The sequence below is a fragment of the Bombus terrestris genome, chromosome 17 (genome assembly GCF_910591885.1).
Source record: "Bombus terrestris chromosome 17, iyBomTerr1.2, whole genome shotgun sequence".
NCBI lineage: Eukaryota > Metazoa > Arthropoda > Insecta > Hymenoptera > Apidae > Bombus > Bombus terrestris.
Window position 1 is genome coordinate 961,937 of NC_063285.1, and position 14,962 is coordinate 976,898.

The 14,962-nt window shown below is 40.3% G+C and overlaps 1 long non-coding RNA gene across 1 annotated transcript; it reads left to right on the plus strand.

Annotated features, from left to right (window-relative positions):
* Positions 1-93: 93 nt before the first annotated feature.
* Positions 94-1,007, plus strand: LOC125386747. The gene is made up of 2 exons (XR_007227152.1): positions 94-253; positions 647-1,007. It is a non-coding gene; the product is annotated as an uncharacterized LOC125386747 (long non-coding RNA).
* The last annotated feature ends 13,955 nt before the right edge of the window (positions 1,008-14,962 follow it).

Genomic DNA, 14,962 nt, shown 5'->3' on the forward strand with positions numbered 1-14,962 from the left:
TCGTTGGAAAATGGGACGTAAACGTGCAGAGACTACGATAGGTGAAAGACAAATTATTACTAACGTGTATAATAACGTATAGCGTAAAAATTTAGCAGAAATTTCACGGATAGTAAGCAGACCTCGATCTATTATACAGAGCATAATTGATAGGCATGGTCTACGAAAAAGACTGGAAAATAACTCGGGAAGTGGAAAAATGAATCAGTATACTGGCCGAATTATTATTAGAATGATAAGATAAAATGGAAAAGTAAGTGCGATAGAAATAGTTGGGCACCTTAAAAATAATTTCGATATCGATATATTTGTTAGTACTGTGCGTAGTTTTGTACGAAATCGAGGATTTCCCGATCGTGTGGCCCGCGTAAAATATTTTCTAAGAGAAACAAACAAATAATAATATCCGTACGCCAATGAGGTACTGCAACGAAGTGATTTTCACGAACAAAAACAAATTTAATATTTTCGCGTCCGATGAACACTGTACTATTTGGGTGAAAAAAAATGAAAAATTAAAACTAGAAACTTACGAATTGTAGTGAAACATGGTGGAAGTTCCGTAATTGTTTTAGGTGTGCAACTGATGTTAATTCGTTACAATTTACGGTTTATGTTGATATTTTAAAATGCAATCTTTTTCTAGTGAGAAAAAAATGGATATGAAAGATAATTTCATTTTCATGTATGATGACGATGCATACCATACCATACCATATCAGAATGTGGATACCGGCATATTTAAAATCTCTTGATATCAACTCCATAAAAAATGGAAATTTCCTCACAAGAAAGTTAAGGGATGCTCTTTTGGAGAAGTGGAACCAGATCCAGCCACGCATAACATCGAATTTTGCTAATTTAATATCTAAAAGAATTGCGGATACTCTAGGAAATATTAATTGTCTGTTTACATTGACTTTTCATTATTAAATTCACTTAAATTGCATTTCTTTATAAATAGTTAAAAATTTAAGAATTGTACGAATAAATATTGCGTACATATTTTTGCCACTGTTTGTTTTTTCTCGTAAATTTCGCAAGTTATACAAGCAACTAATTCTTCTTTGCATTGTATCTATTTTAGATATTTTCCACAATATTTACTCATTCGTAGTTTATAAAAAATTAGTTAATAAATAACAATTTCACGAAGTATTGTTTCAAATTGATTGTTTTATGAATAATATCTACGCTCACTGTAAATATCTCTGCCGGAATTGAATAGATATGAAAATGTCTGAGATACAGTTGTATTGCTCAAGATAATCTGTCTATTTGATGACTACTTGCCCTCCGATCTTAGTGATTTTTGAACATGTCGAAAGCTCAACATTTTAAACAACTTTTTGCTATACATATGTCGGGTTAGACAGATTAGGATTAGAAGACATTGACTAGCGCAAACATAACTATTACAGAATTTGACAAACAACCGCGGCAGTCAGACACTCGAGATGCCAATGACAATGATCCCAGGCTCAATAACGAATCCGCGATCAACGGGATAACAAAATGCGCTTTCTTCCAAAGCCCAAGTTGCACTCAACTTGCTTGTCCACAGTACAAGTATTACTAAACTAACTCTTTGTTTAAACGTGGAATATCCACCGAGCGTAAAGACGCTATGTAACTCGCTAATGCGACTTCACGAGAGAATGACTTTCCGTCACGATGATGCTGCAGAGGAAAACTATGGCGAGGTGTGTCTAAGGACACGAGATCATCGGATTCGTGGAGAGATGCCTTCGTTCGGAATGTTTTTTTTTATTTATTTATTGAAATTCGCAATTTGTCCAATTTGGACATTTGGTAGAATTTTTTAACAGTTGTATTAATATGTTGGTGGCTACCCTCAGCGGGGTACCATCCTCGCGTTTGCTAGGTTATGTCCTTTATGAGGTCTGCTGGGTGCTTCCTTTTTAGCCTTCTGTCCATGTTTATGGTTTTGTACGTTTCCGCAGCTAGTCGGTTTGGGTGTGTTGCTATTCTTGATTTGTATTTTTCTGAGTATCTGCTAATTTCTTCCTTGACCTTTGGGATTCCCAGGTCCCTCCGTATGTCATCATTTCTAACGTACCATGGTGCGTTTACTATTGTTCTAAGGATTTTAGCTTGTATTATCTCTATTTTGTTTATATGGCTCATTGCTGCTGTGCCCCATAATGGTATTCCGTACGTCCAGATTGATTTTATGATCGTTTTATATATTTTTAGTTTATTTTCTATGCTTAATTTGGAATTTCGGCTTGTTAGCCAATGCATTTGTCTCCTTGTTTTCTGTATTTTTTCTATTATTGATTTGGTATGTAGTTTCCACGTGAGTCGTATATCTAAGTGGAGTCCTAGGTATTTGACATGCTTTGTTTGTGTTATATGCGTGCCGTTCAGAAGGATGTTTGGTGGTATCTTTTTTCGTAGCGTGAATGTAATATGGTTGCATTTATTGGGGTTTGCTTTTATTTGTTTTTCATGCAGCCACTTTTCTATTTTCGTGATATGTTCTTGTAGTAATTTGACTGCCGTTTCTGAGTTAGTATGCCTGACTATTGATATGTTCGCCGTGTATAATGTGTATAGTATTGGGCCCAGGACGCTTCCTTGTGGTACCCCTGCCTTGATGTCTTTAACTTGAGAATATGTGTCCTTGATTTTTATTACGAAGGTTCTGCTGCTTAGGTAGGATTTTATTAATTGGTGTATTTGCTCCGGGAATTGTTCGGAATCGTTCGGAATGCGAGGGAAATTGACGTTGCTGTAAATTAGTTAATTTCTATGTTGGTGGTTGAAGAAGGATGCTAACCGCCCTTGAGGGAAAGTTGCTAACGGGAAGCGTCATTCGTGAGAAAAGCAGATTTTCTGTATCTTCTCGTACTAGGTGGTAGATTTAGGGACTATTAGGATAAAGACTGTTTGTCCGTTTGAAGAACTTTAGTTAACTAAATCCTAAGATTTATAGCGGCTCCTCAGGCTAGCTGAACATGTACTGTGGAGATGCATCGACATCTGGTAATCATCTTGCTCGAAGAATAGGGTCTGTGTGTGGCGAGCCACGGGACAAAAACCGTTGGAATGTTTACTGTCGCGTGCCGCTACAACTATTTCTTTTAAGGAGAGCTATAGAATTACTCCATCCCTATGTTAGGTAAAAACGTTCATCCGCGGCTACATTTGGCGACTGATTGTCGCCTCGAGCCCAAGCTCATTATCACAAATCTCGAACAATTATAATCGAGTTAAATTATAGAGACTAAAATGATGGGAGTTTTCTGAAGAATTCCAAAGGGAAGGCCCCAGTGTCCTTTAATCCCCGACATATATAACCGGTGGCTAATCTTGATTTCCGAGAGATTCGCAAAAACACACTACAGTGGCACTACTATAGTGCATTCTACCTGTGTCACTATTGATTATCCAAATCTACCTCTTACCTTCAAATGTATATATTTTGTAATAAACGTGTCTAGTAGAAACGCGCACTACACCTACAAAATGCACCCAAGCGATACTTTAACTTAATATTTTCGGTTCACGGAAAGTTCTTCTTCGACTGTCGGAGTGGTTCTGTTCTAGTGTCTTCCTTCAAAATAGCTAAAACATGGTAATATAGCGGTTGAGAGTTCATTCTGAAAGAAAAATTTACGATACTCATCGCCAATGCTTTCACCTTCTTTGTATAACTCGAAATTATCCAACAGACATAATATTTGAAAAGTTTCTTTTGAAAGTAAAGGCATGGCGTCGAGTAAACGAATAGATAAGCAACTGAATGTGTTTAAAAAAAGCGCAAACCTATTTTGCATAATCTTCAAACTCTACACAGTTAGAGATTGATTCATATTTCCTATTTATCAGATGATTCTTGGAAAGGTGGATTTTCTATTTACCAGATGAGTTTTGGAGATAAATCGTTCCTTTAAGCCTTAAATAATAGCCAATAAAGTAATAAAAATATTAGAATATTGACTTTAGTTTTTATGACTGTAACTTGGTTTAAAAGCGGAAAGGAAAAGATTAGCACAACTATCGCATTTATTATTTATTTTGAAGCAACCAATGTGACTGTATTCGTAGAATAATATAAAATATTAATTTGACATTTTGTGATGAAAAGTGAATATTTACCGGAAAATTTAAAGTCGGATTTTCAATAATTCTCTCAAAATGTATACGTATACTCGTAAATCGGCGAATTCTTTGTGTTCTTTGTTATTTTTTAAATATTTTTTATTTAATTAAGCAATTTGGGCGTGTAACATGTACAGGGCGTGTTGTATCTGTCGTGTTCATTGTGTATTTCGTTTGCAAGAAAGCAGAGACTATATCGAACATTTACTGTAATATAAAACGATTGCTATTTTGGGTACGATTTTTCTGTGAATAATTTGGACACTCGCGTGTGTGATTGCTCTGTGTACACCCCCGAATGGGACGATGGTGAAATTTGTATAAACATTGTTTATGTGCACTATTATTTATTAATTATTTGTGGAGGCAAAGGAATGGAGAAAACATTAATCCTCTCTATTCGCAAAATTCTGTGAGGCGGTTTTTGATGTGCTGTGATGGATTTTAACGAGTAGGCAGCCTTAACGTTTAATCTAAGATTTTTCTTACGAAACGCTGCACACAGTGGTTTACGTCTTCAAATGGTATGATCTTCTTCTCTACGATTTGTACGAGCTAAGCAGCTGAATGTATCGTTCGATTTGAAGATCCTTGTGCATCCCGCTGATTTATATTTGCGCATGTAAGGAGGTTTGCACACGCACACAGGCATATTTCAGCTAATTTTTAATTGTCAATAACTAACAAACTAACTAATAAATAAATAACTATCTAACAAACAAAGCCAAAAGCGCAATTTTTTATTCTTGATTTTCATCTTATCCTTGCTTCAAGAATCACCCCTTAAATTTTTTACACCTGTAGCCGAACACCCTGTATAATACAAAGTGGTTATCTGTTGATGGTGAGGAGCATTGCAGCATTTTTAACGATATGGGACAAATAAGCCCCGTAGGATTTGTCATGATATTATGTTACGTTGCACTGCAAAGACTCAATTAGCGTTTCTTCCGTTGCAAGATGTGAAAAAACGAGGGAAGTATCAGCTTTGCAAATGGCTAAAGTTCAATGAAAAAGAAATCACTTAGGAGGAAGGTTCGTTACCTTGGCCTACCGTGGCTTATACCTCTTTCTTTTTTGTACAAAGAGGGGAAAATGCGCAACAAATATCAACAGTGTTCAACAATACAACAATACAAAATGTCAACAGCGTTCCTCTTTCTTCTGAACCCATATTGGTTTTCATGGTTTTCCAACCTAACCTCAACCGTTTCTTTTTCACGAGGAGGGGAAAATGCATTACGCATACCCAGTGACCCGCGTCACCGGGTTATGTGGGACTCGACAGATGGTAGCGCCATACCCACTAGAAACCCCTCCTCTTCCAAGCCTTCGCAGTGCGGAGGGTCTCGCCGTCACCGCTAAATAAGCGTTACTTCAGCGAGACCCCAGTCGAAGCATCAACCTCTTTTAAATCCATACTGCCCACAACCTTATCAATGATTGCTCCTTGCGGTCACATTCCTCTTCTTTTAGCACGATTTTTGGCTATTTCCTAGGCTTGCCTAGACTTCATTACTATCGTGCAAAAGACTCGGAACTGCCCCCAGATATGGTCGTTGGTCCAGACTAGTGCGATTATGTTATGCGCTGTAAAAATATCCCCCATCATGTTCTCTAGCGTGGTGCGCTGAATTGCTCATCTAGGACATCTTAATAAAACATGTTTGGCATCAACTGGGCTCGCGTCACAATCCCAACACTTATCGTCAGTTTCTTTATTGATCCTGACCCTGTAATTATTGAAAATACCATGCCCAGTCAACATCTGCATGGTGAAGTGGTCGATACTTCTTTTCCTCTTCCGAAAGGTGGCTGCATCATCGATCAGTCTCCTTGTCCAGTTATTGGTGTTATGCTTGGACCATTCTCTTCTTCATTCCTCCAAAGCTTCCTCTTCATGCAGCTTAAGCTGATCGAATATCACCTCTGGATTCTGGAGGTCAGGTCGGACTAATTTCTCGACCTCGAAAACTCTACCACGCCATCGCGCCCTGATATGAACGGGCATGGTCCCCGTCAACACGCACAACGCCGCATGCGAGACTGTCCTGTAGGGCGTCGAGGTACTTGTTAAGGCACTTCTCTGCGCCTTGCAGAGTTCTTTCACGACCTTAGTCTTACTCAACGCATCCAGTCACACCGGGGAGGTGTATAGCACGACCGACTTCCATACCTGGTAGTAGAGTTTCCTGCAGGCATTAGAGGGCCTGTTTACATTCGGCAGGAGCCCTCTGATGGCTCCTACAACAGCATCTGCTCTAGCACGAACTACCTCTATATGATCGTAAAAATTTCTCTTGGTGTTCAACACCACGCCTAAGTATATCACCCTTTCACGCGTGATCAATGTCTTTCCTGCAAGAGTTAAGTTGAAAATCCTGGGGACTCTCATTCTTGTCAATAATAAAATTTCCGTTTCTTCCCTTGCTATCTGTAGATCGGAATTGTCACACCAATTGATGATCGTCATCATGTAGAGATTCAGATTGCCCCCCATACTTTGTCACAGGAGAAATTCGACTACCTATGCGATAAGACAGCCAAATTCCAAACGCCTTATCATGAGTAACGACCGAGGTAGCGTCCGGTCACTTTGCCCGTTCCCAGAGACATATGACAAGTGCAACTAAGGTCTTTTCCAACTCCCACGAATAAAAGAATATAAATACTACCCCCAAAATCGTCCAAGTCAGTCTTGATCGATCCGAGGCAGCCGGAATTACTGTACAAATTGAGTGAAAATAAAAAAACGTGACATTTTAATCACTTGTTCAGTATTTTTTACGCGACGATAGGAAGGTCGTCCGCAAATGCAATGGTTCTCAAATTGACGTGATTGTCAAATCTGGCCAACAGGTAGACTAAGTCGTAGACTAAGTTCCACAATAGCGGGTCTACCACTGAGCCCTGAGGAACTCCCCCAGAACCACAGAACGTTTATGCTACTTAAAGAGGCTACCACTAACGCTCATAATGTGGATGAGAAAACTCCTCCTAGTACATCTCTGAAACGTGGAGCCCTTACCGACCCTAATAGGAGGAAGGTGGTTCCATCCAGAACCTCCGATAGCATCCTTCCCCTTCTGTCAGTCTTGGTGCCACTCCATGCCTTAGATTTTCCATTAAAGTCTCCTGAGATGATAACTTCTTTGCATCTCCTCAGGGCTACTCCAATGAATATGTCGAATCTCTCCTCATATTCGTCAAAGATGTCCAGGCTGACGTTGGGTGAGCAGTAGCCACTCACGCGGGGAGCACGAGGCGGGTACGGGTTCTCAGGGCGTAGGAGTACGCCGTGGAAAACCCCGATGAATCTGATGTTCTCCGATAGCCGGGTGGTGGCTGGTCGGCGCCTTTGGCACCCGCTAATGGCCGATCCGGTGCGGAGAACTTCGGAGAAGTTGGTGCGCCCATATCTGCCAAGACCACTCACCTCACCTTCTTCCCCGTTACCCTGACATTGAGAATTATTATGGATAACAAGACGAAACGAAAAATCGTTTACGATGCAGAGGAGGGGCACCCCAGTACCGGCGCAGCCGCGGGTAAAGCGGGCCCCGCTGCGTCGTCATCGAGGAACCGTGGCCGTTCGGGGTTGGACCGCCAGGCCCCGGTCGCGTTCATGCGTCTGGTGAGGAAGACGCGAACCGGGGCGGGCCTCGGAGAGAGTCGGAGGGACCCGACGTTATGAATATCGGCCCGGGACCTTCTTGGGGAGAGACGTGGCGGAGGCGCGGCGGTAGTGTGAGGGGGGGGGGGAGAGATCCGACGACGAAATGTCGTTGTGTTCTTCCTCTCCGGCCGTTGCGGGCGTGCTCGGCAAGCGGTCGTACAGCGAGATTGCCGGGCCCGCTGAAAGCACCGCCTCCGCCGCCAACGGTCGCGGCGGAAGCACGGGACGCCGCACGCGGCGGGGGGACACGTCCGCGGGAGATTCGGACTCCCGATAAAAGGAAAAATTGGTGAATACCGTTTGGTAGTGCACCGAATCGGGAAAGAGGTGACTGTGCGTTGCCACCACTGCGATGCGAGCGTGGGATCGGCGCAGTACACGCTGGACTACTGTCCGGCGTGGACGCGGCCGTGCCGCGACCTTACTGTGGAAATCGAATGGGATCTCTCGCCGCCGGCGATCCTCGAGACAATATTGGTGAGCGAGATAGGGAGGAGGGTCGTGACCTCCTTCTGTGAGCAGGTTATGCTTCGGAAGGAGGCAGCGGAACTCCCACCCCCAGAGGATCGGCCGGCGAGGGCTCGGCAGAGGCCGTGAACGCGCTTCGACGAGGCGCGCTAGGGCCGCCGCACTCCCCGGTGGGGGTCAAACTTAGGGGCTGGTAGATCAGCGCCGCGGGACCGCCAAGCAGTCCGCTAGGGGAACCAGACTGCCTTGTACGGCGGCTCACGGCGAAGAGGCGTAGTGTGACGTGGCCGCATACCGCTGCATTAGGGGACGCATTTTGGCGCGGGAGGGTCCCTCACACCTGTTCCCGGGCCTCTCTCGATCGCAGCCGGGACGGTCATCGTGGAGGTTTTAGTCGGTTGGAGTCCGGCATTACCACGCCGGTGTTCTGGTGTCCGTGCGAATTTCCTCCACGTTAATAAAAAAGAAAAAAAAGCCACTCACGCAGTACACTTCCCCTATCTTGACTCTGACATATCCCTCCTCTTCAGCCAACGTATCTTCGCTGGGGTTAAGACCATTAAATCTTATTGCCCAGATAGACGCATGCCCCTTCGTATCGTTATGCCAGAAGGGGAGGTGTCGATTAGGTTCTGAGATGATCACAACATCGACCCGACGCTCCCAAGCATACTGCTGCATCAGGTCTTGCGCGAGCTTATCCCTATTGAGATTTATTTGCAGGATTTTCAGGGTGCCTATCCTCTAACGGTCCCTTTTCTAATCAGTTTCCTATACATGGGGCACACTAACGACCCCATAATGTGTCTAGTCCGTGTCTCGGACCCCTTACTATACATCGTACATCTAGGATTATTATTGCAGTTTGCAATCGTATGATCCATAGCGCCGCATTTACGACATCGCTTCTTGCCAGGACTGATCGTGCACTTATTCGACATATGCCCAATCTCATGGCACCTAAAGTATCTAACTACCTTAAGGAGGACCCGCATTGTGGCTATAAGGAGGCCAGTTCTTATTTTCATGTGCATTTCCTTGTCTGTGATAGAAGATGCCGGCATCACAGCAATCGCCGTCTGCTATCTTAACGATTTAACCTCGATCTCGCTGGTATCCTTGATCATCAACCCATTAACAGTATCCAGATATTTAACGGACTTAGTAAAAAAAGACTTAGTAAAAAAATTCATTTGGTGTAAAGGACGAAAACAAAGCTTTACAGAATTAAGCAAGGCATTAAGTATGGCAAAGTCTCATATTGCAATATTCAAATTTTGATAAACGTCTTACCTTAACAGCAGATGCCTTAGATCATGTAACATGCGTGAAACTTATTATTAGTCGAAAATTTAATGGTCATGATTTGCCAATAGCATATATTTATTTGAAACTTGAACGAAAATGGAACAAAATTATCTTACTACGGGAAAAGAATGTTTTATCAATTGTATACGCGATTTTACACTTTCGATTTCACTTATATGAACGAAATTATTTATTTTATTTAATGATCGTGAACCATTACGTTGGACGAAGTCAATAAAACATTCAGGCCAAAGATTGATTCGTTGGAGGATAAAATTATGGGACTCCGATTATAATTTCGTTCACGAGTCCGGTAATTTAACACGTTCACGCTGGCGCATACCACCAGCGTCTCACACTTGAATGTTCCATCAAATAGTACGTATCACCAAAAATGCAGTTGATTTAGTAACTAGAAAAAATTGCCATATAGTTGAAAATTTATATATGTCGGGTTGGCGTTAAGATTTGAGTTAGGGTTGAGGGCGTGAAACGAATCCCTATTGGCGCTAGACGTGATCATTATGCAATAGAGGAGATATTTACTAGTGCAAATATGACTATGATGAAATTGGACAAGTAATCACGATAATTAGATACTCGTGAAGCTAATGACAATGATCCTAGGCTCACTAACGAATCCGCGGTCAACGGGATGTCGAACGTGTATACTTCGTGGAAGTCTAAGTTATATCCCGGTCGCCACAGAACGAGCACTACGTACCGGAGAATTACTTGTATCGCCGTTAAAATCGCACGAAAGAGTGTCTCTCCATCACGGTGACGCTGTCGAGGAGAACTATGATGGGTGTGTCTAAGGGCACGAGATCATCGGATTCGTGGAGAAAAGTCTTCATTCGGAAAGTGAGGGAAATTGGAGTTACTGTTAATTGGTCAATTTCCATGTTGATGGTTGGGGAAGGGTGCTAGCCGCCCTTAAGAGAAAGTCGCCATCGGGTCGCGTCGTTCGTGAGAAAAATATACTTCTCCAATTTTCCCGTAGTTGGAACAAGGGCTGTTTGTCGGTTTGAAAGACTTTCGTTAAATAAATCTTAAGATTTATAGCAGGTCCTCGGGCTAGCCGAACATGTACCGTGGAGACGCATCAACATCTGGTAATCGTCTTACTCGAAGCATAGTCTGCGTGTGGCGAGCCACGGGACAGAAACCATTGAGACATTTACCATCGCACCCTGTCCCAAGCATTTCTTTTAAGGAGAGTTATAGAGTTACTTCCTGCCTTGGTTAAACAAAACGTTCATCCCCTTGACCGCGACTACGTTCGGCGACTGGTTGTCGCCTCGAGCCCGAGCTCACTATCATAAATCTCGAATAAGTACAGTCGGATCGAATGACAACGGTTTTCTTAATACGGCTATGGTGAAATCTAAATTACAGTACTAGGTGTCTTCCCAAAGTTCCGAGGAGAAGGCTCCGGTGCTCTTTCATCTCCGACATATATAACTTTTAAAATTATAAACATAACTTATAAAACAAAAATTCGATAGTAAAAACATAACAATTCAATATTATAAACTTAACTTAATTGTTTATGTATATCTATGCAATTTTTGAATATCTATGCATTTGAAACAGAATGCTGGCTGGCCCTCACAACGATTGCAATATATCGTTTCTCTTTTACTTTTCTTCATGGCATAATTTTTTTACCTTTTTTTTTTTATAAGCATTTATAACATTCCTTACATTTCTTTTCCTTTTTCCAGACCCATTATATATTAGGTCATCCCATAAGTTCATACCGACTTTTGTGTATACATTTCATGTGTCGATTTATAAACATACGGCGATAAGAGACCAATGCACCTGAGCTTAGCTGATCGAGAACAGGTTAGAGCAGATTTTCGTCGGTATAAGATCGTAATATAGTGAACACAGTGACTTCTAACAGTAAAAGATCATGAGTGAAATGCGTATCCATTTTCGACATCTCATGTTATATGAATTTCGGAAAGGAAGTTCTGTAACAATTGCCACGAAAAACATATGTGCTGTTTACGGAGAAAATGCGCTTTCATCTCGCACCTGTAGGAAGTGGTTCCAACGTTTTAGAGCTGGGAATTTCTGTTTAGAAGACGAGGAACGCTCCGGGCGTCCTCCTTAGACGGACGAAGATAAAATTCGGGATCTTGTTGAAAAATCACGAAGTTTGACAGTTCAAGAGATGTCAAATGTTCTGAAAACACCTAAGACAACGATTCATAGCTGTTTAAAAAAAAATGGGGATGGTGTCAAAGTTGAACGTTTGGGTGTCCAATGAACTTACGGAACGGAGGCGTTACAAAAAAATTGTCTGAATTTAATTGGCAAATTTTACCACATCCCCATATTCCCCAGACATTGCCCTATCTGATTACCACCTGTCCAGAGCATTACAACGTTTTTTAGTAGGTAAAAAATTTGAAAATATTGACATTCTTAAAAATAGCTTAGAAAATTATTTTAAAGAAAAACGAGAGAACTTTTATCGAGACGGAATAATGGCCCTACCAGAAAAATGGGAAGAAGTTGTACAACTAGAGGGGATTACATTTTTTCATGAAACTGAAAGGTATGTAAACAATCTTAACATATATAACCGCTCGAAAAAAGGCACGAACTTATGGGATGATCTAATACGAGTGAAAAAGATGTGAACCTTTTTGGAAGCTATTTGCTTTTCAATAGCCATTTCTTCAATATGGTGATTATTGGTCAAAAGGTGATCAATAATTCTTTCTCTAAATTGTAAAATATTAATATGTTTATTATCCCATCTTTGATGTACATACCATGCATTTATGAGGCATCTGCCGCACAGCAATTGCATAATAATTCTTTTGTACCATTTAACTAACGGTTTTCCGTAAACAACTATATTACGATGTCATCTGACGGATAAGTGAACACCCCTTTTTGCATTATTATAAAAAACATGAATACGAGCGCCCACGGTGAGAAACACAAATAGTAGCGCCGGTGTGAACGCGTTAAACACTAATGAAGATGCCCTATCGCGTAATCCAATCATTTGAAACTAATAATGTAGAAGTAATAGCTACTAGAACTAAATCGAACACACAACCTAAGGTACTTCAACCTAAATACCTTTGCGAATCTTCCAGCGATAGATCTCGTGACCCACTGTGTTACCTAATCTGGAATTTCATTTGTAACTGCGAATGCTGGGTGATCATGGAAACCAAAATTCCAGAAAAGGGAAATACACTTCTTGTGACGGACGAAACACTGCAAAATCCGGAAATAGTACAATCAGACGAAAACATAATGATTGAAGTATCGAATGCTCAGAACAGCGACAGCGATGCCGAAATTTTTCGGACTTCGAATCAAAGTAGAGAAAAATTGTCTGACATCTCATCCAACGAAGACGCGACATTTGAACGGACCTACATCGATCGGAAGAACAATTACAGAAATAAATTGACAATTCAGTATCTGATATATATACTGACAGTTACCTTCATCCTCATCTTTAGTATTACCTGATGTCTAATATCTAATAATAAGAATTTCAATAAAAAATCTAAAGAGGGAAAAGAGGATGGTATTGTGGCAAAATCAAAACTACATTCTATACGTAGCTTAGAATACACAATCTTTCATATCACTCACAATATATTTCTATACTTACCAAGTTCAATTCAAAACCAATCGTGAAATTGACAACATGAAATATACAAAACATTACTATTTTAATTATGTTCGTTTCAATACTTTTTTGTTGTAATTCCACTACTCCTATTGGTAAATTATTTTCTGGTTTAAGCATAATCAATTGAAAAAATTTACAAGAAACTAGAATTAGGGCAGCTATTCGTAGTAAAACCTGGAAAATAAGAAATTGTCAGTGTAATTATCGCGATGGAATGGATGTATATAGCCAATGAACCGCTGGTTCGATCTTGTGATTCGTGTAGTATTATAGAATCGGAGAAAAGAAAGCGGTAAGAGTTTGAAAAAAACGCTGCTCAAAACACTCTAAGTCTAACTTTGAGCTAGGTCAGTTGCAAGTTTTCCTTACGAGCAAGTCTTTGTGAAGATTACGAAAAGGATAAAATAATGTTTCTAAAGGAAGTTTTATTATTTTTTTAATAAAAATTTTAATTTTCCAAGAAAGAATTTTACAAAAAGCGGATGTGTAACTGAACTTCGCTGATGATATTTTGTGCCAAATTGGTCGAATACGAAAAACAAACAGTACGCGCGTGGATGCACTCGTAAGCTAACTTATTTGAATGTTACATCAACTATTAATCTCTTAGGTACGATACGCCACTGTCACGGTGGTCCCGGGAATACAGCGACAGGATATCATATCTCATATACCTTAGCCATTGAAACAATAACTAAGCAGTAATAGGATGCCTATGTAATCTACATCCAGCTACGATAACCCCTCCACAGGATCCAAACCTTTGATATAAAAATCCTCCCAAGTCAATACTCGACATTCTATTCTGTTCTGTCATAACATTTTGTATCGTTACTCTGTCAGTTTCTAATAAATTTTTTAATAACGATCATAATTGAAATACAAATCTTTCACCTCCCGTGCGGAACGTGAAATAATTTCGAATCGACGTGACACCATCATAGTGGCTTTCGCGAATGTCATCTTATATTACTGTTGAAATAATTACTTCAAGAAAAACTCTACAGCTTTGTTCATGTATATTCGTGACCTGGAGACCGCTATTACGCAGAAAATAGAATGTAGCGAAACAAAAATATTCTAAATAAGGAGAGGTTCATATTATTGTGCCCTTGAATATAAATTATGTTTTGGGTTACAAGATCAAGGAACAAAGGAACTAATAAATAGATTTCTATTTATGTTTCTTGTAGCTTTTAGCTAGAGCTGTAAGGTTAACTTTTTTGGCAATGTCCTTTTGCTATAAACAATGTATGAACGTGCTCCTTATCGATTCTATTGTACTGTAACACTATGAGAGTGGGGCATTGAATCAGCATAAAGTTATACATTATACTTATACTTATATCTTTATTTATTTAAATATATTTTTTTACTACAAATTCACAATTACGAGTGGCTCACTCTCCCAGCTCATTCGTCCACCGTTTGAACTAAATAATCTTTTTTCATTTGTCTTGTTCCACACTTTTTTTTCCCTCATAACGTTTTATAACAGTATTAACAATATACAGGCAAAATATATAAACCTTGTTTTTTATACGCCAGTGTCAGGTATCGACTGTTGCTTTTCGTTAAAATAAATATTATTAGATGCTCTTTTTAACATGACGATCCGTATCCTTATAATTTTTTAGAATCTTCAAATTCAAATATGTCGTTTCAAAATAGAAAACTAAGAGCAATTTGAAATCTACCTCAGCTTT